The sequence below is a fragment of the Panthera leo genome, chromosome D3, assembly GCF_018350215.1.
Source record: "Panthera leo isolate Ple1 chromosome D3, P.leo_Ple1_pat1.1, whole genome shotgun sequence".
Classification (NCBI taxonomy): domain Eukaryota; kingdom Metazoa; phylum Chordata; class Mammalia; order Carnivora; family Felidae; genus Panthera; species Panthera leo.
Genome location: NC_056690.1, coordinates 40,658,873 through 40,680,045, shown reverse-complemented (window position 1 = coordinate 40,680,045; position 21,173 = coordinate 40,658,873). Strand labels below are relative to the sequence as shown.

At 38.8% G+C, this 21,173-nt stretch overlaps 1 protein-coding gene across 1 annotated transcript in view; it reads right to left on the bottom strand.

Moving 5' to 3' along the window:
• The window catches only part of DLGAP1 (DLG associated protein 1), an 884,156-nt gene that overhangs the window by 26,746 nt on the left and 836,237 nt on the right, over positions 1 to 21,173 (bottom strand). The window lies entirely within an intron of this gene.

Sequence of the window (21,173 nt, the reverse complement as noted above, 5' to 3'; positions counted from 1 at the left end):
CAACCAGATGGCTCTGACATCTCTAGTTGACCCTGACAATGAAGGGGAGGGCATATGGAAGGTGGGAGGGGTGGAGAAGAACAGAGGACCAGTGAATTCTTTCTCAGACAAGGGGTAAGGGGAGGTGTGGGCCTGAAGTAATTTAAAACACTTACAAAAAACTTCATTAGCTCGTAGAGCAGGCAGGCAACAATGGCAGAGAATATAAGTCTACTGAAGGCAGCGTCATGTGCCTGTTGCCTACTCTGTACTTTTTTTTTTTAATTGTTTGTTTATTTTTGAGAGAGAGAGAGCAGGGGAGGGGCAGAGAGAGGGAGACAGAGGATCCAAGAGGGTTCAGCCACTGACAGCAAAGAGCCTAATGTGAGCTCGAACTCAGAAACTGTGAGATCATGACCTGAGCGGAAGTCAGATGCTTAACCAATTGAGCCACTCAGGTGCCCCAGTACTCTTTTATTAAGGTGACCTCTTGATCTAATATTTTTATTTATTTTTTATTGTGAAAAAATATACATAACATAAAATTTACTACTTAAACCATTTTTAAGTGTGTGGTTCAGTGGCATTAAGTACATTCACATTGTTGTACAACCATTAGCATCATGCGTCTACAGAATGTTTTCAGCTTTCTCAGTTGAAACGGTACCCAGTAAACAGCTCCCCTCGGCCCCTTCCTCCCAGCCTATGTCAACCACCATTCTACGTTCTGTCTCTATGGAATTTGACTTCTCTAGCTCTCTCATATAAGTGGAACCATACTGTATTTGTCCTTTTAGGACTGGATTATTTCACCTAGCATGATGCCTTTTTTTACAGTTTAGTTTTGATGGGGGGGGGAAGGGAGGGAGAGAGGGGGAGAGAGAGAATTCCAGGCAGCTGTCAGCATAGAGCCTGAGGTGGGGCTCGAAATCACAAACTGTGAGATCATGACCTGAGCCTAAACCACCATTTGGATGCTAAACTGACTGAGCCACAGGCGCCCCTCATGTAGCAAAATGTCTTTAAGCTTCTTCCATGCTATAACATATGTCAGAATTTCCTTCCTTTTTAAGGCTGAATGATACTCCGTTTTCTGTATATACCACATTTTGTTTATCCATTCATTTGTAGCTGGACACTTGGGTTGCTTCCACCTTTTGGCTATTTTGAATAATGCTTCTTTGGACATGAGTGTACAAATATCTCTTTTTTTCTTTTTCTTTTTTCTTTTTTTTTTTCTTTTTAATTTTTAACGTTAATTTATTATTGAGAGACAGAGAGAGACAGAGCATGAACAGGGGAGGGGCAGAGAGAGGAGGAGACACAGAATCCGAAACAGGCTCCAGGCTCTGAGCTGTCAGCACAGAGCCCGACGCGGGGCTCGAACCCACAAACTACGAGATCATGACCTGAGCCAAAGTCGGATGCTTAACCGACTGAGCCACCCAGGCACCCCCTACAAATATCTCTTTGAGACTGAGTTTTCCATTGTTTTGTGTATAAACCCAGAAGAGAAATTACTGTATCATAGAGTAATTCTATTTTTAATTTTTTGAGGATCTACCATACTGTTTTGCATCACAACAAATCCATTGTTTTCCCCTAGAAAATAAAGCTTTAGAAAAAAAGGTGGCTGCACTATTGATCTGTGTTAGTTGTTAGGATGATCAGCATAATCAAATATGGGGTGATTCTGGCCACTCATTTTATGAAGGTAGAGCAGTCAAAAAAAAGCTGGCCCATCTCATTGTTTGCTGTCTTCAAGAAATTACTTCTGTTGAAGGTATTTTAGCTGGTCATTTTATAAGATCCTTAACTCTCAAATGGGCCAAAAAAAGAATCACATAGTGTGAAAGTCTGAAAGCCATGGTACAGATGTCTTGTACTGGAGCGAAAGGAAGAACAGTTTTGCTCACGTGATTCTTCCAATAGCCACTTACGTCTTGGCTGCAGCCGGCCTTTTCTGCATTCTTCTTATTCATCCCCCTGAATGTTAAATGTCATCTCCTGAAGCTCAGCTTTCTTTGCAGACGCAGGTGTGTGAATTGGATGCCTCTCCTTGCAACAGTTGACATTGCAAGTCAACTTGCAGTCTGGCTGTTCTACTAACACCAAATCTCAACTATGAGAACACTGGGCTTCACTCTCCAAGATCATGGATTGCCAGAGGCATTGCATTTTCCAGACTTAAAGAAGCGCCTTATTTTTTTCTCAATCGCAGCAAACTTGCCAGAGACAGAGTCTGTTCCACACACAAAACAGAGTGACCTCTCCTGTGCCTCTGTTTTTACCTACACAAAACCATACCACCAGCATTCCTGATAGAGGGCTCCTGGCTCTGAATCCTGTAAAGTATCCACCTTCTTAAGAAAAATTACTTGGCAGTAGATGAGTAGAAGTTTGCAGTTTAGTCACCCAGAAAGAAATAAAAGTTAAGGAAAATTAAAAAGGTTTGGGATTAAAAGCGGTGCCTTTGAACTCAGGCAGCCCTGTCCCGGCTGCCCTGTTTCTCTCAATTAAGTTCCTTAAGCAAGTGCTTTCTTCCACCCAGAGCTTTCAAAGAATGTTCTGCTCTGCAAAACGTTTCATGTCTTTCAAGTGCAAAGTTCCTTCTGAGTGAAGAGCACAATGAAGTTGTTATGGCTGTTTTAGAATTTTGATAGGAACACAAAAGGCGTTGTTGGGTGAATTTCTGTATTTTTAAAAACACAGTGGCTCACTGGTTTGAGCGTCCAACGCTCTTTCCACTCAGGTCAGGATCTTGCAGTTTGTGGGTCTGAGCCCGAGTTGGGCTCTGCACTGACAGCGTGGAACCTGCTTGGGATTCTCTCTTTTCTCTCTCTGCCCCTCCCCTCCTTGCTCTCTGTCTATCCCTTTCAAAAATAAATAAATAAACATTAAAAAAAAAAAAAAGAAGAAGAAGAGATCGGTTGCTGAGAGGTGGTATAAACCCATAAGCTGACCCCAGGGGCTTGCCATTTCCAAACCTACAATGCCAGTCGTAAAGCTTCTTAGTACTTCATGCCCTGAAGGCACAATGTGTAATCATGACAACTTCTGTAAAGGACCGGCCAATATTCTGACCTAAGGAGCAGGAAACCATGAAACCAAAGACTGGATCAACCAGTATGGGACACAAAACCCTGTCTGTTTGGGGCAGCAAGGGGAAAGTCACTTGGTCACATTCACTCTGCTGTTACTTTGTGCACTTTCTCTGAAACACATTTATACGTGTAATAGGAGGATTTTCTGCTGCCCATCCCCTCCCGGTGACTTTTCTGCACATAGAAATCAACACAAAGATGGCACATGATGGGACTGCATTTAAATAAAGTTCAGTCATGAGCAAAACAAACAAACAAACAAACCAAAACAAAACCTAAGCACAGTCAGTGTCTTTAGGACTTGCAAGGTGTTCAACTGTGTGAGACCCAAGCCATAAACTTATCTGGAGGAGACGAACTCAGTCATTCTGTTACCGAATCCTCTAGCCTCTGGTTATCTTCTTCATCCCTCTCATTCACATAATGGTTGCTTTCCAGGGCTAACTCTAGTTTCAAAGGGAGAAACACTAGTTCTGTGCTGTTTGTTCTTTCTTTGTGGGAGGCTTTAGACATTCTTCACTAAGCCTGCTGTCAAGGCTGAATAGATGTGGGATCTGAAAATGCTACTCTTCAAAAGTGCAACCATCTGGGTATTTTGTGAAATGGCACCCTTTAACTGATGTAAAAACCCAAGACGTCTCCTTATATAAAAGATAGATCAAAAGAAAGGTGTGGGGGTGAGAGGAGATTGAGATCAAGAATTAAAACCTGCTAAAAAAGAGATTCTCTCTCATCAGATCAGCTTCCCAGTTAGAACAGCTCATGGAGGAACCTAGGCGGAATACAACCCTGTCGCGGATTCAGTGGGAAGGGACCCTCCTGCTCCCCGTTTGAGATGGTCAGCGCTGTCTTATTGACAGATTTTAAAGCTACCTCAAGGGGCACCTGGATAGGCTCAGTTGGTTAAGCATCTGACTTTGGCTCAGATCATGATCTCACGGTTCAAGAGTTCAAGCCCTGTATCAGACTCTGTGCTGACAGCTCGGAGCCTGGAGCCTGCTTTGGATTCTGTGCCTCCCTCTCACTCTGCCCCTCCCCCGCTCTGTCTCTCAAAGATAAATAAGCATTAATAAAAAAAAAAATATCTTTAAAAATTCATTAAAAAAATAAAACTACCTCAAAACAAGCATCCATTCATTATTCAAAATCCATTGTGTCCATTCTTTTACCTGAAGATCTCTTTCAGCAAAGGAAAACAGAGTACGTTTTCTACGTAAAAACTCCCTCTTTTGTAATGCGTTTATCAATTAAAGAAAGGGAAGAAACGGACAGTATTGACAGTGGGCTTGTGATCATCAGCTAGCTTCTGAGAGGGCCTGGCATGTTGCCAGCCCCCTTTCAGTACCAGCTGGGCAGGTGCTAGTATCCTTGATGGGCTGTCACTATAGGAACCTTGGTTAGGAGTCTCAACAAAACATCCTCGAACTGACTGCGCCCCAGTAGCCAGAGCAGTAGGTCACTCCTTGACTGTTGACCCCAGGTAACTAACAAAAGCCTGAGAGGTCTCACTCATTATTTGTCTTACTGTCTTATTTTGGTGTCAAACGGAGGCCATAGGCTTGTGAGTTGGAGGATCATTTTTCTTTTGCAAACTACATTATCTGTAAAAACATGTGAAAAGGAAGAAAGAAAAACAGAGAGGGAGAGAGAGAAGACAGAAAGAAGAAGGGAAGGAAGGGAGGAAGGTAAGAGGGAGGGAAAAAGATGGAGGTGGGGGAGAGAGAAGAAAAAAGGAAGGAAGGAAGGAAGGAATGGAGGAGAAAATGTATGAGGCTTATCAGGAATTATGCCAAGAGTCAGGCTTTTAAAATTTGAAATGCATGAATGCCACACCTTTCAAACTCCAGTGTATTGTAAGTGCTATTTGGCTAAGTCATGGTATTGTTAACTTGGCAAGGAAAAGAAGTGATTTGCCAAATGTAATATCAAGGGTGGGTCCTAGGCTATGTAGTACTCCAAAGAAGCTGTGAACAGTGGGAATTGGTCCAAGCTTCCAGGTTGTTTGACCGCCAACAGTCTAAGTTTGTGGTCCCGAACTGGCTGTCAGAAGATGTCTCAATGTTGGCTTCTTTTTTTAACATCTTGCTTAGTTGAGGGGCACCTGGGTGGCTCAGTTGTTAAAGCATCTGACTTCAGCTCAGGTCATGATCTCATGGTTTGTGAGTTGAGTTCTGCCTTGGGCTCTGTGCTGATAGTTTGGAGCCTGCTTGGGATTCTCTCTCTTTCCCTCTCTCTCTCTGTCCCTCCTGTAATCATGCGCACTCTCTCTCTCAAGATAATTAAATAAACTATAAAAGAAAATCCTGCTTAGTTGAAAAGTCACAACTCACTACAAACCCCACTGTTTATGTATTTAAGTCATTTACAGTCAAAAGGATCTTTTATAGTCGTTGACTTTATGCTCAAAGAGAAAACAAGACTACCTTTGCACATGCTTGTTACATCCAGTTATGAAGCCATGAGCTTTAAAGTGTGAAGCAAGGAAAATTTTTAAAACTTAGAATATTTTGGAAATAGAGGTAATTTTGGTGAAAAAACAAGACTCGAATTATTCCTATTCACAGAGACATTTGTTTCTAGAAATGGGGAGCAGCTTTCATAATAGCTTGAAGGCAATTTCCTTCAACGCCTATGACCCTATCTGTGCATTCGACCTGCCGAAATGGCAGGTGTCATTCACGACCACATTTGATGCATTTTTTCCCCTTAGCATTAAATGTGTCCCCGGGGGTTTGAGTATTATTTCATAATGTACGAAAGGTATACTAGGAGAGAAGGAGATGGCTCCACCAAATGGAGATAAGAAAGACAAGAGACTTTACGCAAATCATCCAAGTATCCATCTGCTCCCATTCCCATACCATAAATGAAGTATAAATGGAAAGATCTTGGCTTTCCCTTTGCACACATGCACCTCCAAACACACAGATCCTGCTCAAGACAATCACTGTTACCCAACTTCACCGATTTAATAAAGGAATGGCAGGCAGCCATGGAGAGTTGATGAGGGAAGGAAAGAGGTCACAAAGTGATTTCCTGCCCACTTATTCTAGGAAAAGCTTTCTCCTTTAATCCCCTGGATACTGAAGACAAATAGCCCTTGCAGTAACACTGACTCTCACTTGGATGATTTCTAGATACAGATCCCAGCCAGTTAAGAAGCAGTTTACAAAGACACAGATAAAGATATTAAGGGGCACCTGGTTGGCTCAGTCAGTGAAGCACGTGACTCTTGATCTTGGGGTTGTAAGTTCGAACCCCACATTCGGCATGGAGGTTACTTAAAAATAAAATCTTAAAATAATTTAAATATATACACACCGGAAAAATAACGGTTTGGAATTTTCTTTCCAGAAAAGTGCTGTGAGACCAGGAGCTTCTCTCTGTGCACTAAAGACAGATGTCAATTTGTCAATTTGACACTGTTAATAAATAAGAGTATATAATATCAAAGCCTCTACCGCTCCTTAACATTTTCAGTTTTAGAGACCAAAGATGATCACTTTATAATTGTTCCAAGATATATCATAAATATTTACCCCCATAAAAGGTAGCTGGGTTGCAACAGGGGCAGGTAGCCAGAACCTGTATCACACACTTACCCACACTTCTCTTATTTCTGAACTAGAGATTATGACGGCAACACAGCTACCTGGGAAATACGACGATAAGCAGGAAGGCAAGATCTAGGAGATTAAACCTAGACCTCAACAAAGAGTCTCCGTCTATGTATGATGCTACTCTAAATTTGAGGAAACACTGCTGGAATGTTGAATCAGAGAACTTACACATAAAAAGAGGTTATTGATGTTAATTATATTCAACTCCCACAGTTTATTTATTTAATTTTTTAAATGTTTCTTTATTTTTGAGAGAAAGAGAGAGAGCACAAGCGGGGGAGGGACAGAGACAGAAAGGGAGACACAGACTCTGAAGCAAGCTCCAGGCTCTGAGCTGTCAGCACAGAGCCCAGCGTGGAGCTTAAACCCACAAATTGTGAGATCATGACCTGAGCTGAAGTCAGACGCTCAATCCACTGAGCCACCCAGGCGCTCCCTCCAACACCCACATTTTAAAGACAGATAGGTAGTTACTTTCAGACTGGATCTCTTGACTGGAATATTTTCCCCCCAGAGCTTCAGTACATTCCCATACGTTCTAGGACCTTTCAAGCCACAGAGTAGTGCTCAATAACAGGGCTTACCCCACTTTAGGCTAAATAAAACATATATGGACGATTTCTGCTTTTGGCCAAGATGGGGTAAGAATGACTGAATTTATTCTTCTATCTGAAACAACTAAAAAAAAAAAAAGGAAAAATATATGAAACAAGTGTTTTCAAGATACTTGATGTCAGACAATGAAGAGCAGTGATCATGAGATGTGGGAAACAAACAAGTTCAGTGATTACCTGTGTTGACTGATCAGAGAAAATGTCCAGGCCGCAGCACAGGGAGGGGTCTCTGTGTGGTGCTAGCAGTCTCCCTGACTTGATGAGACATAGCTGGGAGTCCCAGGAGGGGACTTGCAGTGGGAGTTTGCAAGGCAGAGTGTGGCAGAAGAGAGAACTGCACAGAGAGAACCCAGAGATTCTCGCAGGGTCTCAATAGAGTATTTATCCACAGTGAATGCATGGGGTAAGAAACCTACCCATAGCTGGAGTATATTTGTCCCTCTTTGGAAAAAAAAACCAAAAAACAACAACAAAAAAAAAAACAAAAAAAAAAAACAAAAAAAAAATGCATCTTTTAATTAATTAATTTACTTTTTAAATTTTTAGAAAATTTTTATTTATTTTTGAGAGAGAGAGAGGCAGAGTGTGAGTGGGGGAAGGGCAGAGAGAGAGGGAGACACAGACTCTGAAGCAGGCTCCAGGCTCTGAGCTGTCAGCACAGAGCCTGGTATGGGGCTTGAACTCATGAATCATGAGATAATGACCTGAGCTGAAGTCAGATGCTTAACTGACTGAGCCACCCAGGCGCCCTCAAAAAGCATCTTTTTAAAATGACAAAATAATGACTCTTGATATACAAAAGCTGTAAGCTGTCATCATGAGCACACATGCACTATAAGACAGGTTAAAAGAAGTCTTTTAAGGGTAAGGAAAATGATGCTAGATGGAAATTTGGATCTACACAAAGGAATGAAGAACACTGGAAATCATAACTTTGTGAACAAATAGGATTTTTTCCCCTTTTATTTAAATTGTTTAAATAAAATTAAAGCAAAAATAATAATATATTATGGATTTTTAATACATGTAGAAGTAAAATGTTTGATAACGATAGCACTAATGTGGGTAGTAGAGGAATGGAAACATATTATTTTAAGATTCTTATATACAAAATGATCTAATTTCCATTGAAGGTATATTGTAATATACCTTCAAATAGGTATACCAAACAAATAGGATTTTTTTCCCCTTTTATTTAAATTATTTAAATAAAATTAAAGCAAAAATAATAATATATTATGGATTTTTAATACATGTAGAAGTAAAATGTTTGATAACGATAGCACTAATGTGGGTAGTAGAGGAATGGAAACATATTATTTTAAGATTCTTATATACAAAATGACCTAATTTCCATTGAAGGTATATTGTAATAAATTAAAGATATACATGATAATCTCTATAGCGACCACTAAAAAATACAATAGAAAGTTATAGCTAATAAGAAAACAAAGGGAATAAAATGGAATCATAAAAAGACAATCCAAAGGAAAGCAGAAAAAAATGGAATATAGGACAAAGAAGAGATAATAAATAACAAATACAAGCTGGCAGAATTAAACCCAAACACATCAACAATTACATTAAATTTAAGTGGTCTAAGTATTCCAATGAAAAGGAAGAGGTGAGATTTGATTAAAAAGCAAAACCTAACTATATGCTGCCCATAAAAACCACTTTTTAAAAGAAGTTTATTTATTTTTTAAAAAGAGAGTACAAGTGAAGGAAGGGTGGAGAGAGAAGGAAGGAGAATTGCAAGCAGGTTCCACACTCCAGTGCAGAGCCGGATGTGGGGCTTAAACTCATGAATGGTAAGACCATGACCTGAGCAGAAATCAAGAGTTGGACACTTAACTGACTGAGTCACCCACGTGCCATTAAAAATTTCTTTAAAAAAAGATTTACTTAAAAAAAATTAAAAAAAAAAAAAAAAAAAAAAAAAGATTTACTTATTTTTGAGAGAGAGAGAGAGAGGGAGAGAGTGAGCAGTGGAGGGGCAGAAAGAGAGGGAGAACGAATCTCAAGCAGGCTTTGCACTATCAGCATAGAGCCCAACATGGGGCTCAAACTCACAAATGGTGAGATCATGACCTGAGCCGAAATCAAGAATTGGATGCTTAATTGACTGAGTCACCCAGGTGCCCCCCAAACCACTTTAATTATAAAGACATGAATAATTTAAAAGTGAAAGAATGAAAATGATACATCATGCTAATACTAATGAAAAGAAAATTCTCGGTAGAGCATGTGACTCTTGATCTTGGGGTCATGAGTTTGAATCCCATGTTGGGTGTAGAGCTTAAGAAAAAAAAGAAAGAGAAAAAAAGAAAGTTCAATTGCTATCTTAATATCAGGCAAGGTAGATTTCATAACAAAAAAATATTGCCAGGGAGAAAGAGGGATGTTTCCTAATGATAAAGGAGCCAATTCATCAAGAAGATATAATAATCTTAAATGTTTATGTACCTAAGAAGAGATCTTCAAAATACATGAAGCAAAAATTGATAGAACAATAAGGAGAAATAGATAAATTCACAATTATAGTCAGAGGTTTCAACATTTCTTTCTCAATAATTGATAGAATGTATAGACAGAAAATCAGAAATTTATAGAGAAATTTAAAAAACTAACCTGACCTAATTGGCATTTACAGAATACTCCACTTAAAAATAGCATAATAACATTTTATTTCAAGTACACACAGATTATTTAGCAAGATAGACAGTATTTTGGGCCACAACACAAATCTCAATGAATTTTAAAGGATTCAAGACATAAAGTATAGAGTCTGGTCACAATAGAATTAAATAGAAATCAATAACTAAATGATATTTACCAAGTCTCAAAATATTTGTGAGCTAGATAACACAAAGACTATGAACACAAATAAGGAGATTAGGAAACATTTTGAACTGAATGAAAATGAAAATACAATAATCAGAATTTGTGGGATGTAGTTAAAACAGTACTTAAGGGGACATTTATAGCATTGACATCAATAATACAAAAAAATAAAGGTCTCAATTCAATGTTCATCTGCTACTTTAAGAAATTAAAAAATAGAAGAGCAAATGGATTCTATGGTAAACAGAATAAAGGAAATGAAAAAGACAAAAGCAAAAATCAATCAAATAGAAAACAGAAAAATAATAGAGAAATATCAGTAAAGTCAAAGCTTTTTTCTTTTAAAAATTGATAAAATTAATAATCTTCTAGCCAGACTGATGAGGAAAAAAAAGAAAAGACACACATTACCAATATCAGAAAGGAGAGAGGTGTCATCACTACAGATTCTATAGCTATTAAAATTATGTTAAATGAATATCATGAACAACTTTATACCAACAAATTGGATAACACAGATGAAGTAGACAAATTCCTTGAAAGACAAACTATCAAGGATCAAGTAAGAAGAAATCAATGACATAAATAGCCCTATATCTATTAAAGAAATTGAATTTGTAGTTAAAAATTTTTTGCACAAAGCAAACTCCACATCCAGGCAGTTTCACTGGTTAACTCAGTTAAATATCTAATTAAAAAAATTATAACAATTTTACACAAACATTTTTAGAAAATTGAGGAGGAAAAAACACCAACGACAGCAAAGACAATACAAGAAAACTACAGAACAATTATTCTAACACCAAAGACAGCAAAGGCAATACAAGAAAACTACAGAACAATATTTCTCATGAATACAGATGCAAATATTCTTAACCAAATATTAGCAAATTAAATCCAATGACATATAAAAAGGATTATACATGATGACAAATTGGGGTTATCCCAGAATGTAAAGTTGGGTTAACATTAAAAAATCAGTCAAAGACAACTGAATAGCCACATGCAAAATAATGAAATTGGATCCTTACCTCACACCACATAGAAAAGTTTGCTCAAAATAGGTCAAAAGCCTGAATTTAAAAGTTAAAACTCTGAAATTCTTTGAGGAAAACATAGGGGCAAGTCTTCATTATTTTGGATTTGGCAATTGTTTCTTAAATATGACATTGAAAACACAAGTGATGAGAAAAATTGGACATCATCGAAACTAAAAACTTTTGTGCATTCAAAGGCACTATCAACAGAGTAAAAAGACAACCCAAAGAGGGAGAGAAGATATTTGTAAGTCATATATCTGATGAGGGTCTGGTATCCAGAATATATAAGGAACTCTTACACTACTTAACAATAAAAACAAGTAACCTAATTTTTTTAAGATTTAAAAAAAATTTTTTTTAATGTTTATTTTGAGAGAGAGAGAGAGAGAGCGTCAATGCAGGAGGGGCAGAGAGAGAGACACACACAGAATCTGAAGCAGGCTCCAGGATCTGAGCTGTCAGCACAGAGACTGATGCGGGGTTTGAACTCGTGAGTGAATCGGGAGATCATGCATGACCTGAACCGAAGTTGGACGCTTAAGCATCTGAGCCGCCCAGGTGCCCCAAACAACCTAATTTTAAAACGGGCAAAAGCTGGGCACCTGGGTGACTCGGTCAGTTAAGTGACTGACTACAGCTCAGGCCATGATCTCAGCAGTTTGTGGGTTTGAGCCCACAGCGGGCTCTGTGCTGACAGCTTGGAGCCTGCTTCAGATTCTGTGTCTCCCTTTGTCTCTACCCCTTCCCCACTTGTGTCCTCTCTGTCTCTCTCTCTGTCTTTTTCTCTCTCTCTCTCTCTCTCAAAAATAAACATTAAAAAATGTTTTTAAATAAAAAAATGGGAAAAGGACTTAAATAGATATATCTCCAAAGAGATAAACAAATGTCCAGTGAACACATGAAAAGATAATCAACATCAGTAGTCATTAAGAAAATGCAAATTTAAGCCGCAATGAGATACCACTTCATATCTACTAGGATAGTCATAATTTTTAAAAATGGAAAATAACAGGTGTTGGCAACAAAAAAAAAATGGAGAAATTGGAACACTCATACACTCTTGGTGGGAATGTAAAATGGTGTAGTTGCTGTGGAATATAATTTGGTGCTTCCTCAAAAAGGAATCCTAAACATAGAATTAGCATATGACCCAGCAATTGTACTCCTAGGTAAATACCAAAAAGAATTAAAGACAGATGTTCAAACAGAAACTTGTACACGAATGTTTGTGGTAGCTGTATTCATAATAGCCAAAAGATAAAACATCCCGAATGTCCATGAATGGATGAATGAATAAATAATGTAGTATAACCATATTATGGTTATTCAGCCATAAAAGGGAATGAAATACTGTTTCAGGCTACAACATGGGTGAACCTCAAACCTGAAACAAAAGGCCACATATTGTATGATTCCATTTATAAGAAATATCCAGAATATGGGGTGCCTGGTTGGCTCAGTCAGTTAAGTTTCTGATTCTTGGTTTTGGCTCAGGTCATGATCTCACATTTTCTGAGTTCCAGCCATGCATTGGACTCTATGCTGACAGTGTGGAGCCTGCTTGGGATTCTCTCTCTCTCCATCTGTCTCTCTCGTCTCCCTCCCTCTCTCTTTGCCCCTCCCCTGCTCACACACATACTTTTTCTCCCAAAATAAATAAACTTTAAGAAAAAAAAAATATCCAGAATAGGCAAATCCATAAAGACAGAATACAGATTAGCAGTTTCAAAAGGCTCGAAGGGTGAATAGGCAGCGACTATTTAATGGTTATAGGATTTTTGTTCAAAGTGATGAAAATATTTTGGAACTAGATAGTGGCAATGGTTGTGCAATACTGTGAATGTACTTAATGCCACTGAATTGTACAGCAAAAATGGTCAAGGTGGTAATTAAAAAAAGGTTTTTAAGTTTATTCATTTATTTTTAGAGAGAGAGAGAGGAAGAGAGAGCATGATTGGGGAGGGGCAGAGAGAGAGGGAGAATGAAAGAATCCCAAGCAGGCTCTGCATTGTCAGCACAGAGCCCAATGGGGGGGGGGGGGGGGTCTCAAACTCACAAACTGTGAAGTCATGACCTGAGCCGAAATCAAGAGTTGGATGATCAACTGACTGAGCCAGGCAGACACCCTGGTCAATTTTATTTTATATGTATTTTAACATAATTAAAACAAAAATCAATCAGTGCAGTTCATTATATTAAATAGTTTAAATGAAAAACCTTGTGATATCTTTTTTTTATTAAAAAAAATTTTTTTTTAACGTTTATTTATTTTTGAGACAGAGAGAGAGCATGAACGGGGGAGGGTCAGAGAGAGAGAGGGAGACACAGAATCTGAAACAGGCTCCAGGCTCTGAGCTGTCAGCACAGAGCCTGACGCGGGGCTCAAACTCACGGACCGTGAGATCATGACCTGAGCTGAAGCTGGACGCTCAACCGACTGAGCCACCCAGGCGCCCCAGATATCTCTTTAGATAAAAAAAAAAAAAGCATTTGACAAAATCCAATATCCATTTCTGATTACAATTCTCAACACACTAGAAATAGACAGAAACTTCCTCAATTCAGTAAAAGGCATTTACCAAAAACCTAAAGCTCACATAATATTTAATGGTGAAAGACTGCATATTTTTACGGGAGATCAGGAAGAAGGCAAGGGTGTCCACACTGCATCCAGATGAAAAGAAGAAATAAATCTGTCCTTTTTTTTTGTAGATAACACAATAGTCTAGAAAATCGTATATAGACTCTACAAAAGTCACTAAAACTAATAGGCGAGTTTAGTGACATTACAGGATAGAAGATCAACACACAAAAATCAATGGTATTTGTCTGACCTAATAAAAGACAGGTGGTAAGTGAAGTAAGAATAAATATCCTTTATAATATCAGGAAAAAAAATATCTATGGACAAATCTGACAAAGTATGTGCAAGATGTTTACACTGTGAATTGCATAATATTGCTAAAGAAAAAAAGAGAGATTGTTAAGATGTCAAATCTCCAGTGATGAATAGAGTCAGTGCAGTCTCAATCAAAATCCAGTAGGTCTAACAGAAATGGACAAACTCTTTCTAAAACTCATTATGGAAAGGCAAAGGACCAGGGCACCTGGGTGGCTTAGTTGGTTAAGTGCCAGACTCTTGATTTCAGCTCAGGTCATGATCTCATGGTTTGTGAGTTCAAGCCCCTCATTGGGCTCTACATTGACAGTGAGGAACCTACTTGAGATTCTCTCTCTCCCTCACTCTCTGCCCCTCCCCCACTTGTGCTCGTGCTCCCTCTCTCAAAATAAATAAATAAACAAACTTAAAAAAAAAAGGCAAAGGACCTAGAGTGGCAAAAAGAAAAAAAAACTTTGAAAAAAGGAAGTTGGAGGACATATACTAACTGCAAAACTTACTATAAAGCTACAATAGTTAAAACAGTGTGGTATTGGCATGAAGATAGGCAATTAAATCAATGGAACAGCACAGAGAATACAAAAATAGATCCATACACATATATCAATAAATATTTTCAAAGGATATCTTATTTAAATAAAATTCTAGAAAATGCCAACAAGTGGGAACAAGTAAGGCAAGGGGTAGGGGAGGAGAGGTGGGTGGGCAGGAGGGGCTGACTATAAAGGGGTAAGTGGAGACTTTTGGAGGTGATGGATGTGTTCTCTATTTTGATGGTGGTGATAGTTCCATTATGTATGCATTTATGATAAATATATGCAAAAATTGAACAAATTACACACTTCATACATACAGTTAATTGTATGTCCATTTCAATAAAGCCACTAAAACAATGATGGGATTTGAAGAGGTCAGATATTTGCACCCTCAAGTGCCTACCTCTGAGTTAAAGTGGTGCAGATTTTTTCAGGAGCTATTTGCAAATGGGCATCAAGAACATTAAAAAAATGTTTGAAATCTTTAGACCCAGAAATTTGAAATTAGACCCAGAAATGGAATAATCTGAAGTAGCAAAAATACTTGTTGCACAAAGGTAATCATCATAGTACTATACATTACTATTTTGATCAGTCACTTTTGATTTTTATCAAAGTGATACCTGCACACAGTTTTAAAATATCAAGTAGTTCTGCAAGGCTGGCTAGGAAAAATGGGAATCCCTGCTCCAGTGATGCAATAATTTTCTGTTCCACAGGCAGCTACTTTTAAATACTACCTCTAAATAACAAATATTGTTATTTGTTTATTATTTAGTTTTTGTCTTTAGGAAAGGTGAACCTTTAGATTTTTCCCACCTCATCTTCATTCCCTCTTCCTCCTCATTCTCTCTCTGTCTCTGTCTCCATCCCTGTCTCTGTTTCTGTCATTCCCTCTTCCTCCTCATTCTCTCTCTGTCTCTGTCTCCATCCCTGTCTCTGTTTCTGTCTGTCTGTCTATCTGTCTCTCTCTCTCTCCCACACACACACACACTTCTGGTCTGTGTCATTATTTTTTCCATTCTCCTGTTATAGTTACATTGTAAATTTGATTAAATTTTCAGAACTTGCTTTTTGTGACTACATTATTATGACCAGGAAATAGCATTCACAGCTGATTGTGTGTTATGGCCTCAGTTGTGTGCTTCTCCCCCAGCAAATTCCTGTATGACAGTCCTAACCCCCAGTACCTCAGAATGTGACTGGTTTCGGAGGCAGGGTCTTTAAAGAGTTAATTAAAGTAAAATGAAGTCATATGAGTGGGCCCTAATCCAATGTGATTGATATCTTTAAAAGAAGAGGGACACAGACAGACACAGAGGGAAAAACATCTGAAGACACAGGGGGAAGACAGCCATCCACAAACCAAGGGCCACAGAAGAAACCCTATCAACCCTATCAACACCTTGATCTTGGACTTGTAGCTTTTGAAACTGTGAGGAAATAAATTTCTGCTGTTTAAGCCACCCTGTCTGTGGTGCTTCACTCTAGCAGCCCTAACAAATCACTATGCCATATTATATTCTCCTTCCTGCACATTTTTTTTCCTTTTGAAAAGTTTGCTTAATTTTTATGTACCTAGCATTTACTCAATCCTCAAAATACCCTCAGATGTGTAGTTTCCTCTGCATGCATTGGAACAAACACATCAGGTATTCTACAAGTCTTCTTGAATTCATCTTTCACAGAGCTTCTGACCTGCTCCATCAGGCCCAGTCACTCCCTAGACCTGCTGCATAACTGTTACTGTTGTCTGGAGACTTCTCTTCTCCATCATCCTGAGGCCTCCCTTTCCCCCCTTTCTTGGGTTGAATTACTCTACTCGTTTCCTTGATTACTTCTTTGCTTTTCCTCTTTTGTGCTTTTTTCTGGAAATCTCTTCAATTTCTCTTCCAACTCTGCTCTGGGGATTTCCAGTTGTGCTATTAAATTTTTAATTTCTAAGAGCACTTTTCTTTGTCTTCCCACCTCACCGCCCCTTTCCCCCGCCTGCCTCGTAGCCCAGGAGGGTAAGATGCTCTGTCAGAGACCATGTCAATATTCACTTCTGTCATGAAGTATTCCTTGCCCACCTTTCCCTTCTTCTCTCTCAGGAATAACTTTTTAATTTTCTGAATGTTCCTTAAAACTTTTGGTTCTTTTTTTATGACTCTTCTCTGCTCTGAGTTTGCTGATTGTTAGCCAGTCTGCTCATGCTTGAAAGGCACAGTAAAAGCCTCCTGAGAAGTCTGTGCTTTAGGGAGGGACATATCCACTGGGACCCTCAGTGTAGGGTGATCTCAGTGGGCTCTCACCTTGCAAAATCCCTGATGTCAATGTGTCTTTGGGTCCTTGGGCTTGGACTGTCCCGTTTCCCCACGATAGATTATTCCATAGTTCTGCTTTGAAGGAATCAGACTGGCTGCCAGGATTCTGGGAGCAGTGTGAACATAAGGTTTACGGCAGGGTGCCTCAGCATTGTTTATAAATTTTCACTTATCTCCCGATTTTCAGGATAGTAACAGTACCCTCAACTGTGCTGCTGTCCTCCAGACCTGAGACTCTTTGTTTCAGTCTCTGAAGAAGAGAAACCTCCAGTCTTTTGCCAGAAAGTCTTTTGCCAGAAAGGCTGTCACCCTGACTCTGTGGGTACAGTTTTTGGCTCCTTCATCCCTACTTTTCTGAGCGCCAGTGCTGTTAGGCCCTGTGCCTTTTGTGGGTTCTGAAATGCTAAGTTGAATTGTATCTTGGGTGTCTGTGTCACTGGCTTCAGATTCTGCTCTCCCTGGGCAGCTGAAGTCAGTTATCACCTCTCTGTCTGCCTCCCAGCTTCCAAAATATCGCTGTTCTTTTCTCTTCCCTCGTTCTCTTTATCCTTTGGGCAGTTTATGCCCAAACAAGCAAAACATCCTTAAACTGCCATTTAGTTTCAGAAGGGCTCAAAGATGATATATGTATTTTTTCCACTATCTTTAACCAGAAGTCAATCTAGAAATAATGTAGATATTCACCAGAGCGAGAGAGGGGAAGCAAATTATGATTCATACTTATTCTTGAATAGTGTGTAACCAAAAGAAATATTTGTTGTGAATTGTTAATGAGAAAGCTTTTGTTATAACATTAATTCATTTTATTTTTAAGTTTATTATTTTTTTAGTAATCTCTACATCCAACGTAGGGCTTGAACTCATGACCCTGAAATCAAGAATCCATGCTCTTCTGACTGAGCCAGTCAGCCACTCCTAGTTGATTTTAAAATATCACTAAATTTTATTTTATTTTTAAGTTTTTTTTATTTAAGTAATCTCTACACCCAACATTGGGCTCAAACTCATGACTCTGAGATCAAGAGTCCCGCCTGCTCTTCCGACTGAGCCAGCCAGGAGCCCCAAAATATTACTAAATTTTATGCATAGAATGATTTTAATAACTTTCAAAATGTTCGTGTCAAAAGTATGGGTAAAAAATACACCCCTTTATTCATGGTTAATGAATAAAACTATGGGGAATTTCATTTCTGTAATTTATACATTTTCATAATGTATAAATAGTATCTTACTTATCATTAATTAGACTCAATAACGCACAATTATTATAGAAAAGATAGATAAGGCTTAACACACACACACACACACACACACATACAGATACACACATAGTTTTTTCAACGTTCCAAGGCCTGTCAGAGAGGTATAAACTGTCAGCGTGTTGCTCTGTTTCTTCCTCCAGGTGAATTTACATACCGCTTTTAAAATGAAAATAAATATATTCTTCTTTTTTTGTGTGTCCGCCGTGACAGTGTTAAAAGTCACTAGCGGGGTAAGAAAGTCTTAGGCGAAAGAAGAAAGGAAGTATTGTATGAACCACGGTTAATACACAATTGTTCCTTGGAAGGAAAAGGGAGATCCCTGGGAGCCTCTTCTCTTTTCCACCTTAGTAAATAGGAAGGATTGGTTTACTGGATGTGCTAATTATCAGCTTGAAAGACAAGAAGACTTCATGCAAATTCCTGGGGAGCAGTCAAAAGGATGGGAGAGAATGGGAACAGGATGCTAGGAGACACTGGGATCCAGAGCAGCGGGTGGAATGGAGGTGTTGGGAGGATTTGCTGGCTTTGCTTGGGATCGGTCCTGCGTGTCAACAACTACTGTATGCGGTGTGGATCCCATCGGACGGTGTCGCTGGCCCGCCCGGGGAAACGGGAATTGGAGAGAGACAGCTAATGTTTGACCGAGATGAGAAATTGCTTCGTTGGCTTAAGGGAAGCAATCTTGTTTCAAAACCACATGCATTCGTTATCCCTGGCTGGGCGCTGCCACAGCATTTAAACCAGTGACCTTTAGACGGCATTCCTCAACGCACGGTCCCCACCATGAGGTAGCCCTGGAGAGTGGATGTGGCACATCTACTATGGATGGCATTCTGAGGATGTCTTGGCTGTCTGCAAATACACCGGCAAGACATCGAGGTTCCTCTTTTCGGAGCAGAGGCGTTACTTAGCGCATTTTACTCTTTACTAATGAGTTATTAACTTACTCCTTTTGTTTGAATGTGCAGCAGTGAAGAACACCTGGATTGAAAAGTCTAACCTTCAGAGACCAATCAGGCGGATTTTGCTTTGTTAGTTTTGGTTCCTAAATTGTGATGGATTCAAAAGGTGATAATGAGTTGCTTGGCCTCTTACAAAGCCTTTTAATCTTCCTCTCTTTGTACGATCTCTTTCTTTTTCTGGCTCTATTTTCTTTCTCTAGCTTTTTTGTTAGGTTACTGTTGTTTATCAGTCTGTCTATTTGGGGAAGGAAGAGATGGATTGTATTGGCCTTTCGACGGGAAAACAACAGTCTCATCCTTATCACTAGATAATTGAAAAAAATTCCCTTACTTGTCACTAGGTAATCTCTAATGCCCAATTTTGCTTTTTTAAGATCCTATCTAAATGAATTCTACCGGCAAAATTGCAAAAAAGGAATCCTAATTAGAGACAGAATTTATAAGTAATCCCTGTTTGACAATGGATTTCTTTTAGAGAGGTTGAAAACAATCATTAACATCAATTTAAATGCTTATTTACTTTACAGTGGTTAACTATAAAGTGACCTTTGAAGAAGGGTATATTTTGAAAAATTAAGCAGGAAGGTTGGGGCTGCCAGACCTTTTGGGGATGAATTTGAAATAAACCACTCAGTGTACTGAGACTGACCATCCTACAAACTTCGGTAACTCATTAAATATTCAACTTTTTCAAAACATGATGAAAGCGGCTCATTTGAAATTTTTGGGTTGCTGTTAGGTATGTTCAAATAATATAGTATTTAGCATTACTGTAGATGGGCAAGTGTTAGGGTGTTTATTTGATAAAACAGAATAGTTGGCTGCAGGAGAAATGTTTCAAGTAAAATTTTAAAATTGAGACGATTTTCTCTTATTTTTTAAGGAAAGGTGGTAAAATTGTTTTCTTGAGACTTCAGTCTTCAGAGAGATTCTACCTGGGTACATAATAGAATAGGAAACACTTATATGGTACTTCCTATGTGTCAGGTATTTTTCTAAAAGTTTTATACGTATTAAACCACATACCCCAGGAAAACCCTCCGAGGTTAACACTATTGTCTACCACTCCTTTGTTCTTAATTAATAAGCTTTGTTTTTTAGAGCAGTTTTAGATTCACAGCAAAACGGAACAGAATGTACAATGATTTCTTATATACCCTCTGCCCCTTCCCCCACCCCCAGACTCCCCCCCACCCTTTGTCAACATCCCCTGCCAGAGTGGTATGTTTGTTATAGTGGCGAACCTATGTTGACACATCAGTACCACCCCAAATTCATAGTTGAGTTGAGAATTCATTCTTGGTGTGGTACATTCTTTGGGTTTCGACAGATGTATAATGACATGTATCCACCATTGTAGTTCCGCTGGCCTAAAAATCCTCTGTGCTCTGCCTATTCATCCCTCCCTCTCTCTTAATCATTGTTACTATCTCAGTAATTTTGCCCTTTCCAGAATGTCTTGTAGTTGGAATCATACAACTGTCTTTAAAAAACAAAACAAAACAAAACTTTTTTAACGTTTATTTATTTATTTTATTTTATTTTATTTATTTATTTTTTTTAACGTTTATTTATTTTTGAGACACAGAGAGAGAGAGTGTGAGTGGGGAAGGGACAGAGAAAGAGGGAGACACAGAATCTGAATCAGGCTCCAGGCTCTGAGCTGTCAGCATAGAGCCTGACACAGGGCTTGAACTCATGGACTGTGAGATCATGACCTGAGCCGAAGTCGCACTCTTAACTGACCGAGCCACCCAGGCCCCCCAGCTCATTTCTTTTTTAATGCCGAATAAAATTCCATTGTCTGGTTGTACTACAGTCTATTTACTCATTCACATATTAAAGGACGTCTTGGTTGCTTCCAAATTTTGCAATTTTGAATAAAGCTGCTATCAGTATAGTGAGGGTTTTGTGTGAACATAAGTTTTCAACTCCTTTGGGTAAATACCAAGGGATTGTGGGATTGTATGGTAAGAGTATGTTTAATTTTATAAGAAACTGCCAAAC